The following is a 17,044-nucleotide window of genomic DNA, read 5'->3' as shown; positions in this document are numbered from 1 at the left end:
AGAGAGACGACACAATGTTAGCTACCAGAGAGACTACAGAAGGTTAGTTACCAGAGAGACGATAGAAGGTTAGTTACCTGAGAGACAACAGGTTAGTTACCAGAGAGATATGACAGAATGTCAGTTACCAGAGAGACGAGACAGAAGGTTAGTTACCAGAGAGACGACAGAAGGTTAGTTACCAGAGAGACGACAGATAGTTAGTTACCAGAGAGACACGAGAGAGATGACAGAAGGTTAGTTACCAGAGAGACGACAGAAGATTAGTTACCAGAGAGACGACAGATGGTTAGTTACCAGAGAGACGACAGAAGGTTAGTTACCAGAGAGACGACAGAAGGTTAGTTACCAGAGAGACTACAGAAGGTTAGTTACCGGAGAGACGACAGAAGGTTAGTTACCTGAGAGACAACAGGTTAGTTACCAGAGAGACGACAGAAGGTTAGTTACCAGAGAGACGCGACAGTAGGTTAGTTACCAGAGAGACGCGACAGAATGTTAGTTACCAGAGAGACGCGACAGAATGTTAGTTACCAGAGAGACGCGACAGAATGTTAGTTACCAGAGACGCGACAGAAGGTTTGTTTCCAGAGAGACGACAGGTTAGTTACCAGAGAGACGACAGAAGGTTAGTTACCTGAGAGACAACAGGTTAGTTACCAGAGAGACGACAGAAGGTTAGTTACCAGAGAGACGACAGAAGGTTAGTTACCTGAGAGACAACAGGTTAGTTACCAGAGAGACGACAGAAGGTTAGTTACCAGAGAGACGACAGAAGGTTAGTTACCAGAGAGATGACAGAAGGTTAGTTACCAGAGAGAGACACGACATTAGGTTAGTTACCAGAGAGACGCGACAGTAGGTTAGTTACCAGAGAGACGCGACAGAATGTTATTCACCAGAGAGACGACAGAAGGTTAGTTACCAGACAGACGACAGTAGGTTAGTTACCAGAGAGACGACAGATGGTTAAGTTACCAGAGAGACGACAGAAGGTTAGTTTTCCAGAGAGACGCGACAGAAGGCAGTTACCAGAGAGACGAGACAGATGGTTAAGTTACCAGAGAGACGACAGAATGTTAGTTACTAGAGAGACGACGGAAGGTTAGTTACCTGAGAGACAACAGGTTAGTTACCAGAGAGACGACAGAAGGTTTGTTACCAGAGAGACGACAGAAGGTTAGTTACCAGAGATACGACACATGGTTAGTTACCAGAAGTGGACAGAGGGCTGGAGGATGAGGATGGCGAGGAGGAAGAGGAGGGTGAGCAGACCGTGATGAAAAGGAACCGGGCCAACATCATAACCTTCACAGAGGAGCAGGCGGAGGAGCTGGCCAAAAATGACCCTGGTGACGAGGCATCAGTGTCAGAGAAGGTGCTGGCCCAGTCGGCGGCGGAGCGCGACCGCATCAGCGAGATCAAGGACAAGGCGGTGGAGCTGGAGACAGAGCCCAAGTTCGCCAACTGCTGTAACTTCTGCCCCAAGAGCTTCAAGAAGCCCAGCGATCTCGTCAGGTGAGCTGAGTGTTGGAGAACTGTCTCCCTCTGTCCTGTACTCTCTTATATGCTCCTTCTCACTCTCTCTTCATCTACTTTCTCTGTCCTATTCAGGGCCTGAAACTAACGTTTTGTTCCGCCAGCCATTCTGTGGCAGGTAGATTTAAAAATTGACCAGCCACCCATTTTAACTAGCCAAAATGTTTTTTTTTCTCCATAATTACACCAAAACCTTCCCCCCAAAACAGAGGACCATGCCTCTAAAATAAGAAATGTTTTACTAGTAAGAATTGATGTGGTATATTGCCCAATGCTATTTCATGTTCTGTGACCTTAGTCTTTCAATCAAAATATCACAGATGAGACAAAAAAATTCAGCTGCTCCTTTAAAGGAAAGATTCACCCATTTTGAGCGATGTTCTATCGATTCCCTGGGTCATTTCATGTTTTCATGTGTATCTGAGCTATCGCTGTTCAAGCAGGCAGAAATGTGGCTGGTATGAAGCATCTCACTACACTGGAAGTTAATAGGAATATGACTTTTAGATCACAAAAACATCTGTCATACATGTCAGATTTAAATACTGTCCGATGTCATAACGCGAGAGATTGTCTTCGATTGAGCCATTGATCATGTTTTTGCGATATTCCTACCTGGAGAAATGTGTAATTGAAGAGGGGGTCTAGCACATTTCTCCTGTTTGTCTGCCTCTTCAGTACAGGGTGCATTGCATGGTGCTGTTGTCAATGTCAGACTGCAGGTTGAACATGGTAAGATTGTAGACTTCTAAATTGATAGCTGTAAAATTGCCAAAACAAACTGCACCAACTAGCTACTTCACATGCTGAACAGATTTCCATGTTTCCACATCCATTTTCACATGTTGGTACCAACCTTATTATAACGATAAAATAAAACATTTGTTCACGAAAATATGGATGGATGTCATAAGGTGAATTCACCAATTTGTAAGTCGCTCTGGATAAGAGCGTCTGCCAAATGACTTAAATGTAATGTAAATGTAGACAGACGACAGTAGGTTAGTTACCAGAGAGACGACAGATGGTTAGTTACCTGAGAGACGACAGAAGGTTAGTTACCAGAGAGACGACAGAAAGTTAGTTACCAGAGAGACAACAGGTTAGTTACCAGAGAGACGACAGAAGGTTAGTTACCAGAGAGACGACAGAAGGTTAGTTACCAGAGAGACGACAGAAGGTTAGTTACCAGAGAGACGTGACAGAAGGTTTGTTACCAGAGAGACGACAGAATGTTAGTTACCTGAGAGACAACAGGTTAGTTACCAGAGAGACGACAGAAGGTTAGTTACCAGAGAGACGACAGAAGGTTAGTTACCAGAGAGACGACACAAGGTTAGTTACCAGACAGACGAAGGTAGGTTAGTTACCAGACAGACGACAGTAGGTTAGTTAACAGACAGACGACAGTAGGTAAATTACCAGAGAGACGAGAGATGGTTAAGTTACCAGAGAGACGACAGAAGGTTAGTTACCAGAGAGACGCGACAGAAGGCCAGTTACCAAAGAGACGAGACAGATGGTTAAGTTACCAGAGAGACGACAGAATGTTAGTTACTAGAGAGACGACAGAAGGTTAGTTACCAGAGAGACGACAGAAGGTTAGTTACCTGAGAGACAACAGGTTAGTTACCAGAGAGACGACAGAAGGTTTGTTACCATAGAGACGACAGAAGGTTAGTTACCAGAGAGACGACACATGGTTAGTTACCAGACAGACGACAGAAGGTTAGTTACCAGAGAGACGACAGAATGTTAGTTACTAGAGAGACGACAGAAGGTTAGTTACCAGAGAGACGACAGAAGGTTAGTTACCAGAGAGACGTGAAAGAAGGTTTGTTACCAGAGAGACGACAGAAGGTTAGTTACCAGAGAGACAACAGGTTAGTTACCAGAGAGACAAGAGAAGGTTAGTTACCAGAGAGACGACAGAAGGTTAGTTACCAGAGAGACGACACAAGGTTAGTTACCAGAGAGACGACAGAATGTTAGTTACCAGAGACACGACAGAAGGTTAGTAACCAAAGAGACGACAGAAGGTTAGTTACCAGAGAGGCGACAGAAGGTTAGTTACCAGAGAGACGACAGAAGGTTAGTTACCAGAGAGACGACGGAAGGTTAGTTACCAGAGAGACGACAGAAGGTTAGTTACCAGAGAGATGACAGAAGGTTAGTTACCAGAGAGATGACACTAGGTTAGTTACCAGACAGACAACAGTAGGTTAGTTATCAGACAGGCGACAGTAGGTTAGTTACCAGACAGACGACAGTAAGTTAGTTACCAGAGAGACGACAGATGGTTAGTTACCAGAGAAATGACAGAAGGTTAATTACCAGAGAGACGCGACAGAAGGTTAGTTACCAGAGAGACGACAGATGGTTAGTTACCTGAGAGACGACAGAATGTTAGTTACCAGAGAGAAGACAGAAGGTTAGTTACCAGAGAGACGACAGGTTAGTTACCAGAGAGACGACAGAAGGTTAGTTACCTGAGAGACAACAGGTTAGTTACCAGAGAGACGACAGAAGGTTAGTTACCAGAGAGACGACAGAAGGTTAGTTACCAGAGAGACGACAGAAGGTTAGTTACCAGAGAGACGACAGAAGGTTAGTTACCAGAGAGACGACAGAAGGTTAGTTACCAGAGAAATGAAAGAAGGTAAGTTACCAGAGAGACGACAGAAGGTTAGTTACCAGAGAGACGACAGAAGGTTAGTTACCAGAGAGACGACAGAAGGTTAGTTACCAGAGAGACGACAGAAGGTTAGTTACCAGAGAGACGTGAAAGAAGGTTTGTTACCAGAGAGACGACAGAAGGTTAGTTACCAGAGAGACAACAGGTTAGTTACCAGAGAGACGAGAGAAGGTTAGTTACCAGAGAGACGACAGAAGGTTAGTTACCAGAGAGACGACACAAGGTTAGTTACCAGAGAGACGACAGAATGTTAGTTACCAGAGACACGACAGAAGGTTAGTAACCAAAGAGACGACAGAAGGTTAGTTACCAGAGAGACGACAGAAGGTTAGTTACCAGAGAGACGCGACAGAAGGTTAGTTACCAGAGAGACGACAAGGTTAGTTACCAGAGAGACGACAGAAGGTTAGTTACCAGAGAGACGAGACAGAAGGTTAGTTACCAGAGAGACAACAGGTTAGTTACCAGAGAGACACGACAGAATGTTAGTTACCAGAGAGATGACAGAAGGTTAGTTACCAGAGAGACGACAGAAGGTTAGTTACCAGAGAGATGAGACAGAAGGTTAGTTATCAGAGAGATGACAGAAGGTTAGTTACCAGAGAGACGACAGAAGGTTAGTTACCAGAGAGACGACAGAAGGTTAGTTACCAGAGAGACACGACAGAAGGTTAGTTACCAGAGAGACGACAGAAGGTTAGTTACCAGAGAGACGAGACAGAAGGTTAGTTAACAGAGAGACAACAGGTTAGTTACCAGAGAGACACGACAGAATGTTAGTTACCAGAGAGATGACAGAAGGTTAGTAACCAGAGAGACGACAGAAGGTCAGTTACCAGAGAGACGAGACAGAAGGTTAGTTACCAGAGAGACGACAGAAGGTTAGTTACCAGAGAGACGACAGAAGGTTAGTTACCAGAGACACGACAGAAGGTTAGTTACCAGAGAAATGACAGAAGGTAAGTTACCAGAGAGACGACAGAAGGTTAGTTACCAGAGTGACGACAGAAGGTTAGTTACCAGAGAGACGACAGAAGGTTAGTTACCAGAGAGACGACAGAAGGTTAGTTACCAGAGAGACGTGACAGAAGGTTTGTTACCAGAGAGACGACAGAATGTTAGTTACCTGAGAGACAACAGGTTAGTTACCAGAGAGACGACAGAAGGTTAGTTACCAGAGAGACGACAGAAGGTTAGTTACCAGAGAGACGACACAAGGTTAGTTACCAGACAGACGAAGGTAGGTTAGTTACCAGACAGACGACAGTAGGTTAGTTACCAGACAGACGACAGTAGGTAAATTACCAGAGAGACGAGAGATGGTTAAGTTACCAGAGAGACGACAGAAGGTTAGTTACCAGAGAGACGCGACAGAAGGCCAGTTACCAAAGTGGTTAAGTTACCAGAGAGACGACAGAATGTTAGTTACTAGAAGACGACAGAAGGTTAGTTACCAGAGAGACGACAGAAGGTTAGTTACCTGAGAGACAACAGGTTAGTTACCAGAGAGACGACAGAAGGTTTGTTACCAGAGAGACGACAGAAGGTTAGTTACCAGAGAGACGACACAAGGTTAGTTACCAGACAGAGACAGAAGGTTAGAAGGTTAGTTACCAGAGAGACAGAAGGTTAGTTACCAGAGAGACGACAGAAGGTTAGTTACCAGAGAGACGAGACAGAAGGTTAGTTACCAGAGAGACAACAGGTTAGTTACCAGAGAGACACGACAGAATGTTAGTTACCAGAGAGATGACAGAAGGTTAGTTACCAGAGAGACGACGGAAGGTTAGTTACCAGAGAGACGACAGAAGGTTAGTTACCAGAGAGACGAGACAGAAGGTTAGTTACCAGAGAGACAACAGGTTAGTTACCAGAGAGACACGACAGAATGTTAGTTACCAGAGAGATGACAGAAGGTTAGTTACCAGAGAGACGACAGAAGGTTAGTTACCAGAGAGATGAGACAGAAGGTTAGTTATCAGAGAGATGACAGAAGGTTAGTTACCAGAGAGACGACAGAAGGTTAGTTACCAGAGAGACGACAGAAGGTTAGTTACCAGAGAGACACGACAGAAGGTTAGTTACCAGAGAGACGACAGAAGGTTAGTTACCAGAGAGACGAGACAGAAGGTTAGTTAACAGAGAGACAACAGGTTAGTTACCAGAGAAACACGACAGAATGTTAGTTACCAGAGAGATGACAGAAGGTTAGTAACCAGAGAGACGACAGAAGGTCAGTTACCAGAGAGACGAGACAGAAGGTTAGTTACCAGAGAGACGACAGAAGGTTAGTTACCAGAGAGACGACAGAAGGTTAGTTACCAGAGACACGACAGAAGGTTAGTTACCAGAGAAATGACAGAAGGTAAGTTACCAGAGAGACGACAGAAGGTTAGTTACCAGAGTGACGACAGAAGGTTAGTTACCAGAGAGACGACAGAAGGTTAGTTACCAGAGAGACGACAGAAGGTTAGTTACCAGAGAGACGTGACAGAAGGTTTGTTACCAGAGAGACGACAGAAGGTTAGTTACCTGAGAGACAACAGGTTAGTTACCAGAGAGACGACAGAAGGTTTGTTACCATAGAGACGACAGAAGGTTAGTTACCAGAGAGACGACACATGGTTAGTTACCAGACAGACGACAGAAGGTTAGTTACCAGAGAGACGAGACAGAAGGTTAGTTACCAGAGAGACGACAGAAGGTTAGTTACCAGAGAGACGACAGAAGGTTAGTTACCAGAGAGACGACAGAAGGTTAGTTACCAGAGACACGACAGAAGGTTAGTTACCAGAGAAATGACAGAAGGTTAGTTACCAGAGAGACGTGACAGAAGGTTTGTTACCAGAGAGACGACAGAAGGTTAGTTACCTGAGAGACAACAGGTTAGTTACCAGAGAGACGAGAGAAGGTTAGTTACCAGAGAGACGACAGAAGGTTAGTTACCAGTGAGACGACAGTAGGTTAGTTACCAGACAGACGAAGTTAGGTTAGTTACCAGACAGGCGACAGATGGTTAGTTACCAGACAGACGACAGAAGGTTAGTTACCAGAGAGACGACAGATGGTTAAGTTACCAGAGAGGACAGAAGGTTAGTTACCAGAGAGACGCGACAGAAGGCCAGTTACCAGAGAGACGAGACAGATGGTTAAGTTACCAGAGAGACGACAGAATGTTAGTTACTACAGAGAGACGAAGGTTAGTTACCTGAGAGACAACAGGTTAGTTACCAGAGAGACGACAGAAGGTTTGTTACCAGAGAGACGACAGAAGGTTAGTTACCAGAGAGACGACACATGGTTAGTTACCAGACAGACGACAGTAGGTTAGTTACCAGACAGACGACAGTAGGTTAGTTACCAGAGAGACGACAGATGGTTAGTTACCTGAGAGACGACAGAAGGTTAGTTACCAGAGAGACAGAAAGTTAGTTACCAGAGAGACAACAGGTTAGTTACCAGAGAGACGACAGAAGGTTAGTTACCAGAGAGACGACAGAAGGTTAGTTACCAGAGAGACGACAGAAGGTTAGTTACCAGAGAGACGAGACAGAAGGTTAGTTACTAGAGAGACGACAGAAGGTTAGTTACCAGAGAGACGACAGAAGATTAGTTACCAGAGAGATGACACCAGGTTAGTTACCAGACAGACGAAGTTAGGTTAGTTACCAGACAGACGACAGAAGGTTAGTTACCAGAGAGACGACGGAAGGTTAGTTACCAGAGAGATGACAGAAGGTTAGTTACCAGAGAGACAACAGGTTAGTTACCAGAGAGACACGACAGAATGTTAGTTACCAGAGAGATGACAGAAGGTTATTTACCAGAGAGACGACAGAAGGTTAGTTACCAGAGAGACGAGACAGAAGGTTAGTTATCAGAGAGATGACAGAAGGTTAGTTACCAGAGAGACGACAGAAGGTTAGTTACCAGAGAGACACGCCATAATGTTAGTTACCAGAGAGATGACAGAAGGTTAGTTACCAGAGAGACGACAGAAGGTTAGTTACCAGGGAGACGAGACAGAAGGTTAGTTACCAGAGAGACGACAGAAGGTTAGTTACCAGAGAGACGACAGAAGGTTAGTTACCAGAGAGACGACAGAAGGTTAGTTACCAGACAGACGACAGTAGGTTAGTTACCAGAGAGACGACAGATGGTTAGTTAACATAGAGCCGACAGAAGGTTAGTTACCAGAGAGATGACAGAAGGTTAGTTACCAGAGAGACGACAGAAAGTTAGTTACCAGAGAGACGACATAACTTTAGTTACCAGATAGACGACAGAAGGTTCGTTACCAGAGAGATGACAGAAGGTTAGTTACCAGAGAGACGCGACAGAAGGCTAGTTACCAGAGAGACGAGACAGATGGTTAAGTTACTAGAGAGACGACAGAAGGTTAGTTACCAGAGAGACGACAGAAGGTTAGTTCCCAGAGAGACGACACAATGTTAGCTACCAGAGAGACGACAGAAGGTTAGTTACCAGAGAGACGATAGAAGGTTAGTTACCTGAGAGACAACAGGTTAGTTACCAGAGAGATATGACAGAATGTCAGTTACCAAAGAGACGAGACAGAAGTTTAGTTACCAGAGAGACGACAGAAGGTTAGTTACCAGAGAGACGACAGATAGTTAGTTACCAGAGAGACACGAGAGAGACGACAGAAGGTTAGTTACCAGAGAGACGACAGAAGGTTAGTTACCAGAGAGACGACAGAAGGTTAGTTACCAGAGAGACGACAGAAGGTTAGTTACCAGACAGACGACAGTAGTTTAGTTACCAGAGAGACGACAGATGGTTAGTTACCAGAGAGACGACAGAAGGTTAGTTACCAGAGAGACGACAGAAGGTTAGTTACCAGAGAGTCTGCAGAAGGTTAGTTACCGGAGAGACGACAGAAGGTTAGTTACCTGAGAGACAACAGGTTAGTTACCAGAGAGACGACAGAAGGTTAGTTACCAGAGAGACGCGACAGTAGGTTAGTTACCAGAGAGACGTTAGTTACCAGAGAGACGTTTAGTTACCAGAGAGACGACAGAAGGTTAGTTACCAGAGACGACAGAAGGTTTGTTTCCAGAGAGACGCGACAGAAGGTTAGTTACCAGAAAGACGCGACAGAAGGTTAGTTACCAGAGAGACGACAGAATGTTAGTTACCAGAGAGACGACAGAAGGTTAGTTACCAGAGAGACGACAGAAGGTTAATTACCTGAGAGACAACAGGTTAGTTACCAGAGAGACGACAGAAGGTTAGTTACCAGAGAGATGACAGAAGGTTAGTTACCAGAGAGAGACACGACATTAGGTTAGTTACCAGAGAGACGCGACAGTAGGTTAGTTACCAGAGAGACGACAGAATGTTATTCACCAGAGAGACGACAGAAGGTTAGTTACCAGACAGAACAGTAGGTTAGTTACCAGAGAGACGACAGATGGTTAAGTTACCAGAGAGACGACAGAAGGTTAGTTACCAGAGAGACGCGACAGAAGGTTAGTTACCAGAGAGACGAGACAGATGGTTAAGTTACCAGAGAGACGACAGAATGTTAGTTACTAGAGAGACGACAGAAGGTTAGTTACCAGAGAGACAACAGGTTAGTTACCAGAGAGACGACAGAAGGTTTGTTACCAGAGAGACGACAGAAGGTTAGTTACCAGAGATACGACACATGGTTAGTTACCAGACAGACGACAGTAGGTTAGTTACCAGACAGACGACAGTAGGTTAGTTACCAGAGAGACGACAGATGGTTAGTTACCTGAGAGACGACAGAAGGTTAGTTACCAGAGAGACGACAGAAGGTTAGTTACCAGAGAGACAACAGGTTAGTTACCAGAGAGGTTAGTTACCAGAGAGACGACAGAAGGTTAGTTACCAGAGAGACGACACAATGTTAGCTACCAGAGAGACTACAGAAGGTTAGTTACCAGAGAGACGATAGAAGGTTAGTTACCTGAGAGACAACAGGTTAGTTACCAGAGAGATATGACAGAATGTTAGTTACCAGAGAGAGACAGAAGTTTAGTTACCAGAGAGGACAGAAGGTTAGTTACCAGAGAGACGACAGATAGTTAGTTACCAGAGAGACACAGAGAGAGACGACAGAAGGTTAGTTACCAGAGAGACGACAGAAGATTAGTTACCAGAGAGACGACAGAAGGTTAGTTACCAGAGAGACGACAGAAGGTTAGTTACCAGACAGACGACAGTAGTTTAGTTACCAGAGAGACGACAGATGGTTAGTTACCAGAGAGACGACAGAAGGTTAGTTACCAGAGAGACGACAGAAGGTTAGTTACCAGAGAGTCTGTTAGTTACCAGGAGAGACGACAGAAGGTTAGTTACCTGAGAGACAACAGGTTAGTTACCAGAGAGACGACAGAAGGTTAGTTACCAGAGAGACGACAGTAGGTTAGTTACCAGAGAGACGCGACAGAATGTTAGTTACCAGAGAGACGCGACAGAATGTTAGTTACCAGAGAGACGACAGAAGGTTAGTTACCAGAGACACAGAAGGTTTGTTTACCAGAGAGACGACAGAAGGTTAGTTACCAGAGAGACGACAGAAGGTTAGTTACCAGAGAGACGACAGAATGTTAGTTACCAGAGAGACGACAGAAGGTTAGTTACCAGAGAGATGACAGAAGGTTAGTTACCTGAGAGACAACAGGTTAGTTACCAGAGAGACGACAGAAGGTTAGTTACCAGAGAGACGACAGAAGGTTAGTTACCAGAGAGATGACAGAAGGTTAGTTACCAGAGAGACGACACGACATTAGGTTAGTTACCAGAGAGACGACAGTAGGTTAGTTACCAGAGAGACGACAGAATGTTATTCACCAGAAGGTTAGTTACCAGACAGACGACAGTAGGTTAGTTACCAGAGAGACGACAGATGGTTAGTTACCAGAGAGACGACAGAAGGTTAGTTACCAGAGAGACGCGACAGAAGGTTAGTTACCAGAGAGACGAGACAGAAGGTTAGTTACCAGAGAGACGACAGAATGTTAGTTACCAGAGAGACGACAGAAGGTTAGTTACCAGAGAGACGACAGAAGGTTTGTTACCAGAGAGACGACAGAAGGTTAGTTACCAGAGATCGACAGATGGTTAGTTACCAGACAGACGACAGAAGGTTAGTTACCAGACAGACGACAGTAGGTTAGTTACCAGAGAGACGACAGATGGTTAGTTACCAGAGAGACGACAGAAGGTTAGTTACCAGAGAGACGACAGAAGTTAGTTACCAGAGAGACAACAGGTTAGTTACCAGAGAGACGACAGAAGGTTAGTTACCAGAGAGACGACAGAAGGTTAGTTACCAGAGAGACGACAGAAGGTTAGTTACCAGAGAGACAGAAGGTTAGTTACCAGAGAGACGACAGAAGGTTAGTTACCAGAGAGACGACAGAAGGTTAGTTACCAGACAGGTTAGGTTAGTTACCAGAGAGACGACAGATGGTTAGTTAACATGAGAGCCGACAGAAGGTTAGTTACCAGAGAGATGACAGAAGGTTAGTTACCAGAGAGACGACAGAATGTTAGTTACCAGAGAGACGACATAACTTTAGTTACCAGAGAGACGACAGAAGGTTAGTTACCAGAGAGATGACAGAAGGTTAGTTACCAGAGAGACGCGACAGAAGGCTAGTTACCAGAGAGACGAGACAGATGGTTAAGTTACTAGAGAGACGACAGAAGGTTAGTTACCAGAGAGACGACAGAAGGTTAGTTCCCAGAGAGACGACACAATGTTAGCTACCAGAGAGACGACAGAAGGTTAGTTACCAGAGAGACGATAGAAGGTTAGTTACCTGAGAGACAACAGGTTAGTTACCAGAGAGATATGACAGAATGTCAGTTACCAAAGAGTTAGTTACCAGAGAGATGACAGAAGGTTAGTTACCAGAGAGACGACAGAAGGTTAGTTACCAGAGAGACACGAGAGAGACGACAGAAGGTTAGTTACCAGAGAGACGACAGAAGATTAGTTACCAGAGAGACGACAGAAGGTTAGTTACCAGAGAGACGACAGAAGGTTAGTTACCAGACAGACGACAGAAGTTTAGTTACCAGAGAGACGACAGATGGTTAGTTACCAGAGAGACGACAGAAGGTTAGTTACCAGAGAGACGACAGAAGGTTAGTTACCAGAGAGTCTGCAGAAGGTTAGTTACCGGAGAGACGACAGAAGGTTAGTTACCTGAGAGACAACAGGTTAGTTACCAGAGAGACGACAGAAGGTTAGTTACCAGAGAGACGCGACAGTAGGTTAGTTACCAGAGAGACGCGACAGAATGTTAGTTACCAGAGAGACGACAGAAGGTTAGTTACCAGAGAGACGACAGAAGGTTAGTTACCAGAGAGCGACAGAAGGTTTGTTTCCAGAGAGACGACAGAAGGTTAGTTACCAGAAAGACGCGACAGAAGGTTAGTTACCAGAGAGACGACAGAATGTTAGTTACCAGAGAGACGACAGAAGGTTAGTTACCAGAGAGACGACAGAAGGTTAGTTACCTGAGAGACAACAGGTTAGTTACCAGAGAGACGACAGAAGGTTAGTTACCAGAGAGACGACAGAAGGTTAGTTACCAGAGAGATGACAGAAGGTTAGTTACCAGAGAGAGACACGACATTAGGTTAGTTACCAGAGAGACGCGACAGAGGTTAGTTACCAGAGAGACGCGACAGAATTAGTTACCAGAGAGACGACAGAAGGTTAGTTACCAGAGAGACGACAGAAGGTTAGTTACCAGAGAGACGACAGAAGGTTAGTTACCAGAGAAATGACAGAAGGTTAATTACCAGAGAGACGCGACAGAAGGCTAGTTACCAGAGAGACGAGACAGATGGTTAAGTTACCAGAGAGACAACAGAATGTTAGTTACCAGAGAGACGACAGAAGGTTAGTTACCAGAGAGACAACAGGTTAGTTATCAGAGAGATGACAGAAGGTTAGTTACCAGAGAGACGACAGAAGGTTAGTTACCAGAGAGACGACAGAAGGTTAGTTACCAGAGAGACGACAGAGGTTAGTTACCAGACAGACGACAGTAGGTTAGTTACCAGAGAGACGACAGATGGTTAGTTACCAGAGAGACGACAGAAGGTTAATTACCAGAGAGACGCGACAGAAGGTTAGTTACCAGAGAGACAACAGGTTAGTTACCAGAGAGACGACAGAAGGTTAGTTACCAGAGAGACGACAGAAGGTTAGTTACCAGAGAGACGACAGAAGGTTAGTTACCAGAGAGACGACATAACTTTAGTTACCAGAGAGACGACAGAAGGTTAGTTACCTGAGAGACAACAGAAGGTTAGTTACCAGAGAGACGACAGAAGGTTAGTTACCAGAGAGACGACAGAAGGTTAGTTACCAGAGAGACGACAGAAGGTTAGTTACCAGAGAGACGACAGAAGGTTAGTTACCAGAGACGACAGAGGTTAGTTACCAGACAGAACAGTAGGTTAGTTACCAGAGAGACGAGAGAAGGTTAGTTACCAGAGTGACGACAGGAGGTTAGTTACCAGAGAGACGATACAGAAGGCTAGTTACCAGAGAGACGAGACAGATGGTTAAGTTACCAGAGAGACGACAGAATGTTAGTTACTAGAGAGACGACAGAAGGTTAGTTACCAGAGAGACGACAGAAGGTTAGTTACCTGAGAGACAACAGGTTAGTTACCAGAGAGACGACAGAAGGTTAGTTACCAGAGAGACGACAGAAGGTTAGTTACCAGAGAGACGACAGAAGGTTAGTTACCAGAGAGACGACAGAAGGTTAGTTACCAGAGAGACGACAGAAGGTTAGTTACCAGAGAGACGACAGAAGGTTAGTTACCAGAGAGACGACAGAAGGTTAGTTACCAGAGAGACGACAGAAGGTTAGTTACCAGAGAGACGACAGAAGGTTAGTTACCAGAGAAACGACAGAAGGTTAGTTACCAGAGAGACGACAGAAGGTTAGTTACCAGAGAGACGACAGAAGGTTAGTTACCAGAGACAACAGGTTAGTTACCAGAGAGACGAGAGAGGTTAGTTACCAGAGAGACGACAGAAGGTTAGTTACCAGAGAGACGACAGAAGGTTAGTTACCAGACAGACGACAGGTAGGTTAGTTACCAGACAGACGACAGAAGGTTAGTTACCAGACAGACGACAGTAGGTTAGTTACCAGAGAGACGACAGATGGTTAGTTACCAGAGAGACGACAGAAGGTTAGTTACCAGAGAGACGCGACAGAAGGCCAGTTACCAGAGAGACGAGACAGATGGTTAAGTTACCAGAGAGACGACAGAATGTTAGTTACCAGAGACGACGGAAGGTTAGTTACCTGAGAGACAACAGGTTAGTTACCAGAGAGACGACAGAAGGTTTGTTACCAGAGAGACGACAGAAGGTTAGTTACCAGAGAGACGACACATGGTTAGTTACCAGACAGACGACAGTAGGTTAGTTACCAGACAGACGACAGTAGGTTAGTTACCAGAGAGACGACAGAAGGTTTGTTACATGAGAGACGACAGAAGGTTATTTACCAGAGAGACGACAGAAGGTTAGTTACCAGAGAGACAACAGGTTAGTTACCAGAGAGACGACAGAAGGTTAGTTTACCAGAGAGACGACAGAAGGTTATTTACCAGAGAGACGACAGAAGGTTAGTTACCAGAGAGACGAGACAGAAGGTTAGTTACCAGAGAGACGACAGAAGGTTAGTTACCAGAGAGACGACAGAAGGTTAGTTACCAGAGAGATGACACCAGGTTAGTTACCAGACAGACGAAGAAGGTTAGTTACCAGACAGACGACAGAAGGTTAGTTACCAGAGAGACGACAGAAGGTTAGTTACCAGAGAGACAGAAGGTTAGTTACCAGAGAGACAACAGGTTAGTTACCAGAGAGACACGACAGAATGTTAGTTACCAGAGAGATGACAGAAGGTTAGTTACCAGAGAGACGACAGAAGGTTAGTTACCAGAGAGACGAGACAGAAGGTTAGTTATCAGAGAGATGACAGAAGGTTAGTTACCAGAGAGATGACAGAAGGTTAGTTACCAGAGAGACACGACATAATGTTAGTTACCAGAGAGACGACAGAAGGTTAGTTACCAGACAGACGACAGTAGGTTAGTTACCAGAGAGACGACAGATGGTTAGTTAACTGAGAGACGACAGAAGGTTAGTTACCAGAGAGATGACAGAAGGTTAGTTACCAGAGAGATGACAGAAGGTTAGTTACCAGAGAGACGACAGAAAGTTAGTTACCAGAGAGACGACAGATGGTTAGTTACCAGAGAGCGACAGAAGGTTAGTTACCAGAGAGATGACAGAAGGTTAGTTACCAGAGAGACGACAGAAGTTAGTTACCAGAGAGACGACATAACTTTAGTTACCAGAGACGACAGAAGGTTAGTTACCAGAGAGATGACAGAAGGTTAGTTACCAGAGAGACAGAAGGCTAGACAGAGACAACAGGTTAGTTACCAGAGAGACGACAGAAGGTTAGTTACCAGAGAGACGCGACAGTAGTTTAGTTACCAGAGAGACGCGACAGAATGTTAGTTACCAGAGAGACGCGACAGAATGTTAGTTACCAGAGAGACGACAGAAGGTTTGTTTCCAGAGAGACGACAGGTTAGTTACCAGAGAGACGCGACAGAAGGTTAGTTACCAGAAAGACGCGACAGAAGGTTAGTTACCAGAGAGACGACAGAATGTTAGTTACCAGAGAGACGACAGAAGGTTAGTTACCAGAGAGACGACAGAAGGTTAGTTACCTGAGAGACAACAGGTTAGTTACCAGAGAGACGACAGAAGGTTCGTTACCAGAGAGACGACAGAAGGTTAGTTACCAGAGAGAAGACAGAAGGTTAGTTACCAGAGAGAGACACGACAGGTTAGTTACCAGAGAGACGACAGAAGGTTAGTTACCAGAGAGACGACAGAATGTTAGTTACCAGAGAGACGACAGAAGGTTAGTTACCAGACAGACGACAGAAGGTTAGTTACCAGAGAGACGACAGATGGTTAAGTTACCAGAGAGACGACAGAAGGTTAGTTACCAGAGAGACGCGACAGAAGGCAGTTACCAGAGAGACGAGACAGATGGTTAAGTTACCAGAGAGACGACAGAATGTTAGTTACTAGAGAGACGACAGAAGGTTAGTTACCAGAGAGACAACAGGTTAGTTACCAGAGAGACGACAGAAGGTTTGTTACCAGAGAGACGACAGAAGGTTAGTTACCAGAGAGACGACACAAGGTTAGTTACCAGACAGACGACAGTAGGTTAGTTACCAGAGAGACAACAAAAGGTTAGTTACCAGAGAGACGTGACAGAAGGTTTGTTACCAGAGAGACGACAGAAGGTTAGTTACCAGAGAGACGACAGAAAGTTAGTTACCAGAGAGACAACAGGTTAGTTACCAGAGAGACGACAGAAGGTTAGTTACCAGAGAGACGGCAGAAGGTTAGTTACCAGAGAGACGACAGAAGGTTAGTTACCAGAGAGACGAGACAGAAGGTTAGTTACCAGAGAGACGACAGAAGGTTAGTTACCTGAGAGACAACAGGTTAGTTACCAGAGAGACGACAGAAGGTTAGTTACCAGAGAGACGACAGAAGATTAGTTACCAGAGAGACGACACAAGGTTAGTTACCAGAGAGACGAAGGTAGGTTAGTTACCAGACAGACGACAGTAGGTTAGTTACCAGAGTGACGACAGGAGGTTAGTTACCAGAGAGACGATACAGAAGGCTAGTTACCAGAGAGACGATACAGAAGGCTAGTTACCAGAGAGACGAGA

The sequence above is a fragment of the Oncorhynchus masou genome, unplaced genomic scaffold, assembly GCF_036934945.1.
Source record: "Oncorhynchus masou masou isolate Uvic2021 unplaced genomic scaffold, UVic_Omas_1.1 unplaced_scaffold_1097, whole genome shotgun sequence".
Lineage (NCBI taxonomy): Eukaryota > Metazoa > Chordata > Actinopteri > Salmoniformes > Salmonidae > Oncorhynchus > Oncorhynchus masou.
This window is presented reverse-complemented; position numbering follows the sequence as displayed.